This window comes from Monodelphis domestica, chromosome 1 (assembly GCF_027887165.1).
Source record: "Monodelphis domestica isolate mMonDom1 chromosome 1, mMonDom1.pri, whole genome shotgun sequence".
Lineage (NCBI taxonomy): Eukaryota > Metazoa > Chordata > Mammalia > Didelphimorphia > Didelphidae > Monodelphis > Monodelphis domestica.
In genome coordinates this window covers 690,990,091-691,006,201 of record NC_077227.1, presented here as the reverse complement: position 1 = coordinate 691,006,201, position 16,111 = coordinate 690,990,091, and the positions used below count along the sequence as shown (strand labels likewise).

The window sequence follows — 16,111 nt, the reverse complement described above, 5'->3', positions numbered from 1 at the left end:
TAAATATGGCATTTGATCTTCATTTAAGAGTGCAAAGTTGTTATCCCTCCCCCATCACATATAAACACATCAAAAGTGCACTCTATCTTCAACTTTGCATTATACAGTCCTTTTCTTTTACATTATAGCTCAAGACCTACATTCTACTTGAAGCCTTTCCTTATCTCCTTAAGTGCTGTTTTCTGCCCTCCCAAACTACCTGGCATTTAACTACCTTCTACTTATTTTAAAGCCTTCTGTATATATTAATTAAATTAAGATATAATTATATAGGTAATAGTGCCTTCTTTATTGAATGAAAATCCCTTAAGAATTGCACTTGTTTTCATTTGCATTTTTCTGTTCCCAGAACCTAGAATGGTGTCTGGTACACAGTCAGTATATAATAAATGCTTTCTGGTTGATTGATTGATTGGTTGGTAGAATGGTTTCAGCCTTTTCCTCTCGGAGAACATTAGGTGGCAAACAGGACTTCATGGTTTCCTTGGAAGTTGAATAAATACCACACCCCCAGCAGGCTCCTGGATATAGTTTTTGAAAGCTGCAGATGCAGAAACAAGAGGTGAAATGGTGACAAGTAATGAATAGCAATGAGCTTCAGCTGCAAATGTATTATTGTGCTTCTGACATCATGAGGTGGTTTGGGTGCCAATTATTTGTCTCTTTGGAGCATTGCCCTCTAATTCGATCTTGCTTATTGGGTTTTGTGATGAAAGGCTTTTATTGATCATCTCTGGGCACTACAAAGGTAAGTGTCTTTGCTGAAAATAGGGAATTAGATGATCATTATTTTTATCTTCCTTGAAAAGCGCAATTTCTATCCAGTCCTCTGAATGAAGAAAACAGGACTACATGATGCCCAAAAGTGAGTGGAGATGTGTTGAATGGAGACTCAAATGTTGCACTTCAGTTTCATTGGAATTAATTAAGCCCATCAAGCAAGCTCTGGGATGAGAAGTTGGATCACTCAGGAAATGGGATGGGGAAGGGTTGTTTGGGATTGTTGTTTTTCTATGGTTTCGTCAACTCAGAATAGAAGAGGTGACAGGAAACATGCTTGTTCCCTAAACCCTTTGGAGAAAATGCTCAAGTGTGGATATATGTCATAGTTATATAATGTTACAGCTGAAAAGGAACTCAGTGGTCATATAGAACAACTTGTGTTTGAACAGAAATACCCCCTTCTAGTCCCTAGAAAACTAGTCCTCCAATTTCTGATTAGGAATGGGGAACCCACTACATTCCAAAATGCCATTGAGTATTGGACAGCTCTCATTTATTAGAAAGTTACTTCACGGTTCTACCCTATTTATTTTGTCGTATTGATGAAGGAACAGGCTTCTTTTGACCAGTCCTTGGATCCTATTATTTTGGAGTTAAAATAGAACTACCTATGAGATAATTCAATGTAAACTCTACTTCCCACTCCCATATTCATGCCTTTTTAGAGATAAGGATATTACTGAGACTTTGAACTAGGGAAGCAGTTGGCTAGACATTCCAGATTCAGGATTCAAACTAACGCTTGGGACTCCAATCTCAGAGCTCTGTGTTCTACAGTATTCTGCCTCTTTAGACTACTGATATATGTACAGGTCTTGGAGTCAGGAAGACTCCTCTCTTCAAGTTCAAATCTGGCCTCAGACACTTACTAGCTATGTGACCTTAAATAATTTTGCTTAAACCCTATTTCATTTAGTTCCTTTGTCTTTAAAATAAGTTAGAGGAAGAAAAGGCATACCATTCCAGTATCTTTGCCAAGAAAACCCCAAATGGGGTCACAAAGAGCTGGTCATAATTGAAAAAAATATGAACAATTAGAGAAAGTTATATCAAACATGATTAGCCCAATAGCAGAAGAAACTTCTTTATTGAGAAGACTCATATTTTAGTTATGGATTGGGCTTCATAACTTCTTTTGAGATATTGGTAGCTTTATTATTTCTATATAATCGTAGAGAAAGAGACAAACAAATGGAAACAAAAACAGAGAGATAGAAACAGAAAGAATGCACATTTATTAAGGGCTTATTATGTTATTATGTTCTAGGAACTAAGAAGCATTTTATATTTTTAGCAAAAAGGGAATAGACTTTTCAATCAAAGAATCTGGATCCAAAATCTAGCTCTGTTACATTAACTCTATATTTATGAGACATGATTAAAATATTTAACTCAGTTGGTCCTATACACTTAGTTATTTACGTATTTCTGTCCTTAAAATGGAAAGTCCTTAAGGATCTAGAAGAAAGAAATATCCTATGGTTGACTGAATGACCATTTGCCCTCATCTCTGTACATGAACCATCTTAAACATGGCACCTGAAGAAGGTACAATGTCCCACATGAGATTTAGGCAATTTCAGGAGACAGGAGAACTGCCACCTGCCTGCTCTGACTGCTCTGTATCTATGTATATAGGTGGCAGTTGAATTCCCTTTTTCAGTTTCCATGTCAAACTACTTTCTCATTGGCCCTAAATACCAAGAGTAAATGGAAAAGAGCTAAAAACTGGATCTGTCTGAAAAGGGTTGATTACAACGTGATACCCTCCATGGTCAAAAAAACCTTTTCAGCCCTACTAGTGAGATGATGATGGTGAGAAAGATATTAATTAATAGCCAACCCGCCAGAAGGTGTTATCTAGCCTGATAAGTTTAAATATGCTTTATTATCCGACATCCGACATCCGACATATGGTGCATTGTTATGTGGGGAATGACACTAGCTTTAAAGGTCATCATTACCAAAATGAGCAGATCTGAAAGGAAGAAATTAGTTATTTCTTTCATTGGCTGATTTAGTGTGAACAGATCTAAGATAACAGAGAAGTTCCAGATGGCTGGCAGCAAAAATAGCTAAGAAAGATAATGTGTTTTAGCTATTTCTTAATGACACCCGTAGCTCATTGTAGGGAAGGAAAAGGGATTTTTTTTTTCAGACTTTTGGGCAAGATTACAGTTACTTTTCACAAATCTTGGGGAAAAAAAAAAACTTGGCTGCAGTAAAAAGGAAGTTGTCTGGGCCCCCTCATGGTACTGTCATGGAAGACTGAGTAGACCAAGTTAGCATGCCTATCCCATAAAGGAGCAACATTTCAAATGGAAATTATGCATGAGACAAAGCCATCTTCCACTGATGTCTGGTTTGATGCCCTGCCATGATGTTTCAGGACTGAATGTTTGCTCCTTCATGCCCATAACTTTTAATTGTAGCTCAGGTTAACAACATAGAATGTGATTGTTTGAAGATCATGGAGGGCAACCTTTCCTCCTATAGAGAAAAAACAAAACAAAACCTGAATTATAGAGAAGAAATGAAATCTTTTCTAGGTAACTCAGTTTGGAAGGAGCAGAACCAAATCTGAACTCATGTTTCCTTATTCCTAACTATTCTAAATACTTTCTCTTAATGTCACTCTCTTGTTTAGACACTTGAATTTCTTTGCCCCAGTTAAAAAAAAATATATATATATATATATATGTGTGTGTGTGTGTGTGTGTATCTATTAGAATCATTATTTGGAACCTTCCTCTTTTCCCCAAGGTATTTTTTTGCCTTTTAGGTTTCTTAACTTTCTCAAATCTCTGAGAGGACAACCCATCTTCTGGGGTTTGATATGATAGAAGTCTCACTGAAGGAGGTACTTCCAAATCATAACCTACCAGAAAATTTCATTTCATCCTAGAGAGTCTGCTAATGAAGAACAATATGAATAAGTGGTTCAGTAGATAAAGTGCAGGACTTAGGATCAGGAAAACATGAATTCAAATCTTGCCTGAAACATTTATTAGTTGTGCTACCTTGGGCAAGTCATTGTTGACTAGAACTGAAACAATTTCAGTTTCCTCATCTATAAAGTGGGGAAAATAAAAGAATATGCTTCACATTGTCATTTTGAAATGAAAAATAGTTAAGGTTTCATAATTCTACATAAATCTTGTTTCCTCTTTTTCTGTGGCTGCTTCTGCTATTTTTACTAATACTACTGCTGCTATCTAAAACCGGATCCTAATCAAAATGGTGGTTTAGGGATAGTAAAATCCATTCCTCTGTGCCATTCTGGAGTACATCTTTGTCAAGAACATCCCATGGGCAGTATGGTCCATGGGGTCACAAAGAGTCAGACACAATTGAATAACTCAAAAACAATAAACATAACTATAAGGCTATTTATTTATTGACTGATCCCTTTTCTGACATTTTAACCATGAAAATCCATTATTACTTGGCATCTAGTCTGCTGAATACCAGATTGACAAATCTTTGACTAATGTATTTTTTATATTTTCCTTTATAAAAATGAGCACAGATTTATCTAATCTATCTTTGCTTCTTCTCCTTGGCTCTTTAGAGTCCATTAGTTGCTAGCCTTTAAATTAAGGACAAATATGAAAAACCTTAATTCCTTAGTTAACCTTGGCCTTTTACAATTTACAAAGCACCTTTTTTGATATATCCATGTAGCACTTAGTTCGATGGATAAGATAGAGTAGAAGCTTACTAAATGTTTATTTCTTTCCTCTTTAATTTTCATATAACAAATATATATATACATATATATATATATATATATACACACACAAAATGTACACTATCTCATTGTTCTTCAGCCCATGAATTAGGCAGTTCATTTTGACAGGAAAAAATTGAATATTGTAGAACTGAAATGCCAGTTATTAGGGGGCAGAATTGACATTCAAATCAGTCCCTCTGACTCAAAGTTTAGCAAATTTTGTGACACACTACTTTGCTCTGTGACCCTTTCTCCATTTAAAAAATAAATAAATATAATAAATTTTAATTTTTTTTCAATTTACATGTCTATGCAATTTTAAAATATTCATTTTCTGATTTATTGCAATCCATGTTCTCTTTCTCCCCCTCCCCAAGAAGGCAGGTAATACAATATAGGTTGTACAAATATTATCGTATGATACATATTTTCAAATTTGTTACATTATAAAATTATATATATATATATATTACACTAGAAAAAATTCATGAAGGGAATAAAGAATGGTATTTCAATTATTTCAATTTGCTTTGGGACTCTGTTTCTTCTCTTGCTGTGGAAATCCTTTTTTTGTCATGAGTTTCTTAGAGTGGTCCTGGATCCTTGCCTTGTTGGTAATAGTTAAGTCATTCATAATTGATCATCATATATTATTGTCTTTACTGTGTACAACATTCTCCTGGTTTTGCTCATTTTACTTTGTATCACTTCATATAAGTCTTCCCTTTTTTTGTGATCGTCTTGATTGTTATTTCTTATGATATAATAGTATTCCATTATAAGCATAGACCACAGTCTGTTTAGCCATTCTCACATTAATGGATTTCCTTTCAGTTTTTGGTTCTTTGCCACAAAAAAATAAAAAAAAGCTGTTATAAATATAATTTGAACAGGGAAGTTATTTTCTCCTATCTTTAATCTCTTTGGAATATTTCTTGGTATTGCAGGGTCCAAGGCTATAGAAAATTTGATGGCCCTTTGGGTATGACTTCAAATTGCTCTCCAGAATGGTTGTACCAGTTTGTAGCTCCATTTTTCTTCACCATAAACTATCCTCCATTAAGTTTGTCTTCCTGGATTACATAGGGTAAAATCTTTGAATTACCCCTTCTACCACTTTTTTGAGTATCTCAATGAATCACCAGACATTGATTAAATGTCCAGTCTGTGCCAACCACTGTGCTAGATAAAATAAATATAACTGCCTTAAGTGAAACAATCCCTCCTCACAATGAACTTCCACATTTTCCTCACTAAAGTCCTATGATGCCTTGCCATGTCACAAAGGTGATCCTGTCTATCAAAATTAACTCCAGCAGAGAACAATTACCCAAAATACCTAAGTATAGTCTGGCTGATGTACTGGGAACAAAAGAATAGTGAAATTAAATATGATGAAGCCATTACACTGAAGTTGACTTCCAGTTATGGTGAGGGGGATTTGAAATTTGAGGTTATTTTGGAATTTCTTAGTGGATGGTACACTCATACTGAGCTTTAAAACTTATAAAATGTTGAAGGGGTAGCTGGGTGGTTCAGTGGGTGGAGAGCCAGGCCTGGAGAAAGGAAGTCCTGGGTTGAAATTTGGCCTCACACACTTCCTGCTGTGTTACCCTGGACAAATCACTTAAGTCACATTGCCTAGCCCTTACTGCTCTTCTGCCTTAGAACCAATGCACAGTATTAATTCTGAGACAGAAAGTAAGAGTTTAAAACAAAAGGATAAGTTGTGGTGCCTTTATGAACCAAATAAGCTTTAAGGCTATTTTGTTGTCATTGTTTCCATTGTTATCTGTATAAAGTCTAATTTCCTTTTGCTTATTGAGATTAATCTTGCTTTCAAGAGCTCATTAATATACTTAACTAGTCAGCTATAAAGTTTTATGTTGAAAAAATGGATGAAATATCCATACAGATCTTAAAATCATATTAAATAGACAGATAGAGAGATAGAGATAGATGATAGATAGATAGATAGATAGATAGATAGATAGATAGATAGATAGATAGATAGATAGATGAATGGATGGATGGATGGATGGATGGATGGATGGAGAAAAAGAAAGAGAGAGAGAGAGACAGACAGACAGACAGACAGACAGAGAGAGATTATAAGCTCCTTAACGGCATGGACTATCTTTCCTTTTTCTTATTATCCTCAGCATAAGCAGTTAGTAAATATTTATTGTATCATATTACAGATAAGAGATATATATATGGACTAAACATCTTATCACATTGATATAGGAACTTCCCTCAACTATTCAGGCCCTTCTCTTTAGAAAGCTATCTGGGACACCTAAAAGTCAAATAACACACAGGGACAAGGAGTTTCTATGTATCAGGGTCTGTAAAAATAGACTAGAATTCTGGACTTCAGTCCCCACAAGCCCTTGCTCCACTTCCCCAAAATGCTTTGTAATCTCACTGAATTTTCAGGTGGGCCAAGATCGAGAAGGGATTTAAACTGATTGCAAAGGCTTTTGTGCTCTTTTTTGGACTTCCGTTTTGGAGCAGACTCGCCTCTTCCATGATGTGAGATTTATCTTGTCTAGGCCTCTCTGGCCTAGGCACGTGTTTCTTATCCTGTATTTTCTTTAATCCTTAATCTTTAATAAACCTCATAAAAATATAATACTCCTTACAGAGAGAAACTAATTTCTACCTGCCTCAGTCTCCCCTAAATTTTAATCTTTACTGGTTACGACTTCAGTTCAGGACCTATTGGCTTTGAGACCATCTCACTAGATTGTAGATTGTTCATTCCATATAATATCTGTCTATGCAGGTATATATGTACATTATATGAATATGCACATATGTATATATATACACATCTCTTGCATATGTTTATATATGTGAGTAGAAGGATAAGTTGATATTTTAAAAATCTATGAAAATTGACCTTGATAATAAATATTAACATTTTACCTCCAGCTCTAATGTCTTAATTTCTAGTAATTCTTTGTAGATATTAAATCGACATGGATATTTCTATGCATTTTGCCTATTCTCATTAATATTTAGAATATATCTGTGTATATATATTTATTCATACAGTATATGTATATGATGTATATAAATATTCTGAATCATCATTATGTTCACATACAATATATTGTTGTAGCTATAAATACCTCAGATATGTATATATGTATATGTGTTTACATTTGTTGTTATTCAAATCTTTTCCAACTGGGTCTGACTCTTTGTGACCCCATTTGGGGTTTTGTTCACAAAAATACCGGAGTGGTTTGCAATTTCCTTCTCAAGTTCATTTTATAATTAAGGAAAATGAGGCAAAATGGATTAAGTGACTTGGCCAGGGTCCCACAAGTAGTGCCTGAGATCAGACTTAAATTCGGATCTTCTTGACCGCAGGCCCTTTGCTTTATCCCCTCAGCCACTGAGGTGTCCAAAGCCTTCCCCATCCAATGCCCATTCTTGTACCGATAAGACTTTATGAATTAAGCAACAAAAGCATCATCCATGATAACAGTAATTTCTTAGATCCATGTTTCAAAGTTTTTTCAACTTGTTCTTACCTATCAGAATTTGTGATCTGCTAGAATTTTGCTTAAGGATTCAATTTGATGAGTATTAGAAGAAGCTTTCAGTGGGGAAGCTTCTCCTCAGTGCTTTAATACCTTGATGAATCAGGGATCTTGTCAATGTTTGTCCTTCATCCAGATCAAAATTCCCTCACACCTTCTCACACTTTAAAATCCTTGTCTGGCTTTTCATAGAGTGAGAGGCCCACCCAAGGAGCCAGAGGCTTGTCTCTTTTTTTTCTCCAATATAAAATATGTATGAGGGTATATATATATGCATATATAAAAGTACATATATATGTGCATGTAATTTTTTCCTTATATTTATACTCTTGGGGCCTATTCTGTCATTCTGCCCAGACAATTGCATTTGCTAGCATAGTGGCAAAGTAAGTCCCCCAATTTCAAATTCACAATCTTCTCATTTTAAAGAATTCTTCCCTGAGGAAGGAGAAAGCATAACTTCACATGCAAAAATGTCCTTGATGCATCTGAAGCATGACTGGAAACAACATAATCTCTTGGTGAGAAATAGACAGGGATTTCCCATTATGCCTTCTGCCTGAATGAATTTCCATACCTGGAAACTCATATTCTTGAGGTCCTTCTTCTAAGCCTCTAAGAACTGAGATGGTTTCTCTCTTTCAACAAAGAAGACTGTATTCGAAGTCAGTGGACCTGGGTTCAAATTCTCCTTTTATTACTTAATTACTGTGTGACTTCATGACTTTTGGTCTCTTTTTCTCAGTGTTAAAATAACTTGAGTGGTTTATACAATTGTGAAGGCTCCTTCTGGCTCCAAATTCTATAATCTTTTATGTGGGAAGTGATCTTAACTAAACTTTTTTTTTTTTTTGACGACTAGAATTCTGGACCTTTTACATATTAGGTCTATGACTTTGGAAAAATATCTGTTTTTCCAAACCTCTATCACCTAATCTGTAAAATGGGGATAATAGTTCTTGTGAGTTAATCGAAGGAAAGAATCATGATTTTTCTCTCTTTATATCTTGCCAAGACTCTATCAATGCATTTCATTAATTACATATTTTTTAAATGTTGATTGAATGGTAGGGATGAATGACTGAAATATGTGTACAGCATTTTAACAATAAACCACTACATAAATGCAAGCTATTCATATTCATGTTATTAACATTTTATTATGGAAAAATGTTCTAAAAACAAGGAAGCACTATCTGTTCTTCCAAGTCGAAATTCATAGTTATTTTTTTTTTCTTCTCTTGGCAGAGAATGATCCATAGGTATTACACTAAGTATAGAAATAAGATTAATTCTTCAGACTCTTCAAATCCTGCCCATTAGAAAATACAGCCCAGATGATTGATAGAGCATTTAATATCATGTTATATATGGTAACACTCCATCTGCCAAGAAGTGAAACTTCCTGCATTCTCCACCATTTACAATATGGCCATGAACTTTTAAAGGATTGAAAGTGGCAACCCAAAGAATCTGATTTTCTTGAGCTAGACTTTCTTAAAGTAGGCTGCCTCTGCAAGAGATAGACACTCTTTTTCTATTTACTACCTACCTGCCTTTTTTTGAAGCATCTCTCTCTATAACTTCCTGGAATTGGAGCCCTAGCCTTCTCACCTCTGATCTCAAAGGGAATAATTCAATCTTACTCTAAACCTCCCTCTAAAATAATGACACAGTTTTGTGAAAGGTGGGCAGCAGCAAGTGTCACTTGATATAAAATTAAGAAACTAAATGGGTGAGAGAGAGAGAAGAGAAAGAGAGAGAGAGACAGAGACAGAGAGAGAGGCAGAGACAGAAAGAGACAGACAGACAGAGAAAGAGAAAGGGAGGGAGGGAGAGACAGAGGGGGGAGAAATAAACAAACCTCAAATTGTCCAGCAAACTGGCAGCATCCAGTTCACTAAGTTTTAACAGAATTGCTGAATTAGGTCTTGAACAATAACGGATCTCCTTAATGATGCCCTAGATTCATGATGAGAAGAAAAAATAAAGGAATGAAAAGAAAAGAAAAAATAACTAAATGCTATTTTAGAAGTCAGTCAAGGTAATATTATGTTCATTTTAAGAAGGGGTGTCTTGAAAGTGAATGAAAAAAACAATTGTGGTGTTTACAGAAGTTCATATCATTTACTCAGGGATCACTTCTCATGGAGTCACCAACTGGTACATGACCATCCGTGGAAGCAGTATGGACCCATAGCCAAAATTTCAGGTGATGCAGTGGATAGAATGCTGTGTTTGGAGTCAGGAAAACCTGAATTTTAAACTGGCTTCAGACATTTGCCAGCTGTGTGATTCTGGGCAAGGCTCTTCACCTATCTGTCTTGGCTTCTTCTTCATCTGTAAAATGAGGATAACAGTAGCTATCTCCCAGGGTTTTTGTGAGAATCAAAGGAGATAATATATGTAATGTGCTTTGCATTGTGCCTGCCACATAATAAACACAACATAGATATTAATTATTTTATTTATAATTATTAATATTGTTATGTTATTTATGCCCTGACTGTATTCTATCACTACTAGACATATGACTCTCCCTAAAATAATAAAATAAAGGAAAGAATTCATATCCATGATATACACAGCCATGATTGTACTCATGAACACATACACATACGCCTTCATACATATACACATATATCTGCATGCACACATTCATATGAACACTTTTTGTTGTAGCAAAGAACCAGAAGTAAATCGGGTTTCCATCAACTCAGGAGTGGTTGAATAATTCCATGGAATGGAATATTATCCCATCAGTAGAAATAATGAAAATGGTTAATTCAGAGAAACCTGGGAAAACTGAACCGCTGAAAAGTAAAATGAATAGAAACTGAAGAGTTCACAAAATAGCTACAATAATTCAAAATGCATCAACTGTGGAATACTTTAGAACTCGTATTAATGTACAGACCAATCATAACTACACAACAGTTAGGAAACATGCCTTCCACCTCTTAGGAAAGAAATGATATAATGGAAGCTCAAAAAGAAACAAACTAATAACAGCTAGCATTTCAATAGCATTTTGAGCTTTCAGAGTACTTGTCTCATTATTCTCACAAAGATCATGGTAGGCAGGTTCTTTTATCAACTCCATTTTACAGATGAGGAAACTGAGGCAGTGAGGTTAAGTGATTTGCTCACTGTCACATTTGATGAGTTTCTGAGGCTAGATTTGAAACCAGGTCTTCCTGACTCCAGGTCCAGTGTTTATCAGCTGTGCCACCCAGCTATTTCATATATTTTTAGAAGTGGTCAATTGATTCACTTTTTGTTAAGTATGTTTACTATGAGGGAATGATTCTAGGGGAACAGGTGGCTGAAGTATACATGCAAAAACAAGAATAAAGAAAAGTGCATCAAAGAAATCTTAAAAGTATTCAGAAGATAGGAAATGGTTATCTGTGAGGGGATTCAAACAAGCAAGTTTTGTTAATGTTTTGTTAAATTTGATATTTTCTCAATGACATAATCTATAATTTTAAAAAATCACAATTTTATTTAAAATTATCTTTGTTCTGTCTCTAGGCTCATTCTTTCACCCCAAACAGAGAGTTACCAGATGGGTCCCCAAAACAAAGTACCCCTTATTCTCCCTCTGAAGAGCTCAGATAACCCTAGTGGGTTAGGGAGTTTCTTTTATCCTCTTCCTTATGGTCGTCTAATCCATGCATTAGGGCTATTTAAGTAATCAACTCAATGCTACAATATCCAATTAAAAAACCTTTTGCTTCCCACACAGTGAGTCAACAGGAAACAATTAGAGGATATCTGCACATAGTTTGAATTAGAGAAAAGGCCCCTTCATTTCACATGCCTGGAAGCTGGCTTATAGAATCTCTACATGAATTAATACCAGATGTAGCCACTTGATCTAAGGGCTGGCATGTTATCGACCAATCTTCTATTACACTTTTTTCCTTTTTTTAAAAAATTGACATCTTCAGCAAATCATCTAAGGTGCATTTTTTTTCTTAAACCCCTTACCTTCCATCTTGGAGTCAATACTATATATTGGCTCCAAGGCAGAAGAGTGGTAAGGGCTAGGCAATGGGAGTTAAGTGACTTGTCCAGGGTCACACAGCTAGGAAATATCTGAGGTCAAATTTGAATCCAGGACCTCCTGTCTCTAGACCTGGCTCTCAATCCACCAAGCCACACAGCTGCCCCCATTGGGTATTTTTTTTTTTAAACCCTTACCTTCCATCTTGGAGTCAATACTGTGTATTGGCTCCAAGGCAGAAGAGTGGTAAGGGCTAGGCAATGGGGATTAAGTGACTTGCATAGAGTACATTTTTAACATATCACCCATTTGCCCAATCTAAAACATTTCTCTTGGGTTGTGGGGAGGAATAAGTACTTTTCTACCATTTGATTCCCCAATGCCAGATAGGAAATTCTCCCTCTAGAGTTGTCCATCCCCATGTAAGTCTCCTTGCAGGGACTGAGAATCCACAGTTCTAGGTTTAATCACAGAGAATATACATCAGTTCCCCAGGACAATTTTAATACTGCTGCCCTTCACTGTTTAAGATATCAGCCTGAAGGGTTGGGAATTCCCAGTTATGAACCATCCATGTGCCTCTATCCAGCCAGTTAAAATCCCAGCTAATACCAATGACCCAGGGATTGCTATCCAATCCACCATTTTGATTAATTGAGCTTTTAGCAATATAAAAACTAGTTAACAATGAATTGAGTAACTTTTACAAAGAAATATTTATTTATGGAGATGCCTTGAGAATCAAATTAAGCTATTCTTTTCATGATGCACTTAAACTTACACACTCTCATTTTAAAATACAGATCCAATAGGAGAAGAGCCAAGGAAGCCTCTGTCTTCGGAGCACTGGATCTATTCTTGTCCTGGTCCCAACTCATGTGGAGTCTTGGTCATTCTACTTTCAGGCATTCCTATTGGAGGGATCCTTTCATCAATGGTGAGTTTTTGCAAGTGGTTGCTATTTCCTGTAACTGTATTGTGTGGTGATGAAAAGCTTTTTGGCTGCTAAGCAGGAACCAAGTGTAAATACAAAGGGCTTCAAGGCAGGGACTTTATCATTCTCCCTGGCAGCTTGAGGGTGAAGAGTATAGGTCTTGGAGGGAGGGAGAGGCAGTGGAAACAGCAGCTGCATGCCCTGGTGAGGGTATCTTATTTCCCTACTTGGAAGCTGTATGTTTGTGAAAGCATAGTATGTTTTTTTTTTCTTTTCCCCTTGTTTATTCTGTTCTTTTCTGATCCTAGGAGAATGGGCATCCAAGACCAGGTAGCAAGCCTGTGAGCTTCAGAAGGTGAGGAAAGCCACCAAAATTCCAGCACCTGGAGTCCATAGCAAAGCTTACTACAGAAGCTATCATCAATGAGGAATCAGTCATGCAGAAGGATCTGCTGGAAATAAACCAGGGGCAGATCAATGCATGGAAAAGACAAGGGAGTGATTCATCCATCAGCTAATGCAATACACAGAAGGGATCTTGATGGGTTGAATGGTTGGTATTAACCACTTTAATTTTTAGTCTCATCTTCTCAAGGAACCAATGTGGTAGAGTATAGTGGTCTGCTAACAATAAAAATATTAATAATAATAATAATAAGGTACTTGTTCAGCAAGATTCCATATCTGGTTGGAACCAGGAAAATAATATTCAATGCTCTAAGCACTGAAACTCCATTGGCTATTCCCCTATTATATTTGTATTTTGAAATGATGCTTATGGAGATTTAAGTTCATCATAAGAAAAGAATAAGAATATTTCAAAAAGAAAATTCAGTTATATAGAACAGTCCATTTCTCATTGTTTTCTTGAAAAATGTCACTGAATTAGCTAGTTTGGAAGGAAGGAAGACTGTTTGTAAAGAGCACTATATAGACCACAGAAGTATGGCTTAGGAGATGGCATTTGTTAATTTTTTTCTTTTAATTTTATTATTAAATAGCCTTCCTAGACATGGTGATATTTTACTCCCAGCTCTAATTTCCTGTGATTCTTTTAAGATGATGAGTTAACATGGATGTTTCTATGCTTTTTGTCTAATCAATGACATAATTCAGTTCCATTTTAATTATTATAATAGTCTCATATTTACATAACACTTGGTGAAATGTTTTCCTCACACAATTAGGTGAGCTATTATTCTCCTGATTTTATAAATTAAAGAAGTCAAGAATCTGAGAAAGCAAAGAGACTTGCCCAAGGTCATATGGCTATTAAAGGACAGAACTGAGACTTAGAATTCAATTTCCTGACTCCTAGAGCAGAGTTCTTTCTGGTATACCACCCTGCAGTGAGGCTGGCATAGATTAAATCAAGGGAAATTATAATGACAAGTTACTTTAGTTCTCAATATCTTTTATATTCTCAGGATTTCCTAGTAAAACTTGAAATAAATATATCCTTAATCATAATAGCTGATCCTCAGTGTAACTCTGTTCTGCTCCAAGTTCCTTTTGGGTTTCACTGATTGAAGTCTCTAGAATATTAGAATGTTAAGAGCTAGAAAGGATTTTAGAATCCAAAATCATAAAAGTTTAAAGTGACCTTTGAGCATAGAATGCCACTAGATTATGGGATATTAGAACTGGAAAGGATATTAGAATATACGATATTTTAAATTAGAATTTGAATTTTGGAACACAAAATGTAAGAGCTGGCAGAACCCATAGCATAGGGCATAGAATATTAGAGTTAGAATGCATCTTAAGAGACCATAAAATTGGACCTTTTCCTATAATATCAGTACATTGCCTCTAATACCATATGATGCAGAAATGATCATTTGGAAGCTCCCTCTCATGCCTGAAATAGCCATTTATGGACCAGCTTCAATTATATTCTGGTTAGAAAAAAGAAAATTCTTAGGCAAGTTTTTACTATCAGAAGGATATGGCTTCTCTAACAGTATTCCAACTTACTGATGAGACTGAAAACATGTGCAGTGAATTATATTCCCAGAGGTCAAATGAAAGCATGTGAAATATTTATATTTTACTTTTGTTTTTCAAGGGGAAAAATGGCATTTACACAAAATCTAGGCATTCACATTAATATTTATATATCTAAGCATTTTTTTGTACGGTGCCTATCAAAATGTCACATAATCAGGGTATTCAGTATATCAAAAAGCACTGGGGAGAGGAATTCGCCAGCTCGAGTCCCTCTAAATATTTTTCTTTTGTGTTGGATTGAGATTATCCTGATCGTAGGGGTCCTGGCATAAATTCAGGATACTAGCATTTTTTAAAAATGATCTAAAAAATAGTCACTGAATCTTTCATGTATTTTTATGTTGAAGTTTAGCATAGAGGAGAATTTTCTAACAGTTTCCATGAAGCTTTAGAAGTTTAGAGTCCCTGAACTTATTTTTGTTTAACTGAAATCTGCTTTCTGTAGAGATAATTGTTTGGGGTTAGGGATGTGGGTAGGGGAACAACCAAAGTCATGCTTTGTTGCCAGTGAAAAAATTTAAAAGTAACGTCTGAGCTACATTTCCCTTTCCTTTTCTGGGCTTTGGTTTCCTCATCTATAAAGCAAAGAGACTGAAATAGTCTCTGTTCTCTAAGCTCCTTAAAATTACTAAAATTCTATATTGTATCATGATTTCTTCTTAGATGCCTTCCAATTCTAACATTCAAAATTATAATAGTTTGTTTTAGAAATGTTCTTCCTACTCACTATCTATGCCCTAAAATCCTATGATCTCTGGCCAAAGAATCCTTGTTTCATCTGACAAGTTCTCTCTCCCTCCATTGAAGCTCTTCTTCCAATACTGCCAATAGGTTTCCTAATTCAGTGTTCTGACAAGGTCATTCAACTATCCCAAACATTGTGCCTATGATATTACCTCTGAAATAAAATCCTCAATCTTTAGCTTGCCATTAAAGGCTTTCCACAATCTTGTCCCATTCTACTTTTCCAGGCATTTCTCCTATCATCCAACATACATACTTTATATTACAAATAGAGTGAAAAACTCACTGTTTTGTGGACCTGTACTATGATCAGAATATACTCCCTGGAGATCCCTGAAAGTACT

At 35.6% G+C, this 16,111-nt stretch overlaps 1 long non-coding RNA gene across 1 annotated transcript; it reads left to right on the top strand.

Annotated features, from left to right (window-relative positions):
* The first annotated feature begins 290 nt into the window (after nt 1-290).
* Nucleotides 291-14,170, top strand: LOC103100095 (uncharacterized). Its single transcript, XR_008912289.1, has 3 exons — nt 291-748; nt 12,883-13,016; nt 13,322-14,170. It is a non-coding gene; the product is annotated as an uncharacterized LOC103100095 (long non-coding RNA).
* Nucleotides 14,171-16,111: the final 1,941 nt, after the last annotated feature.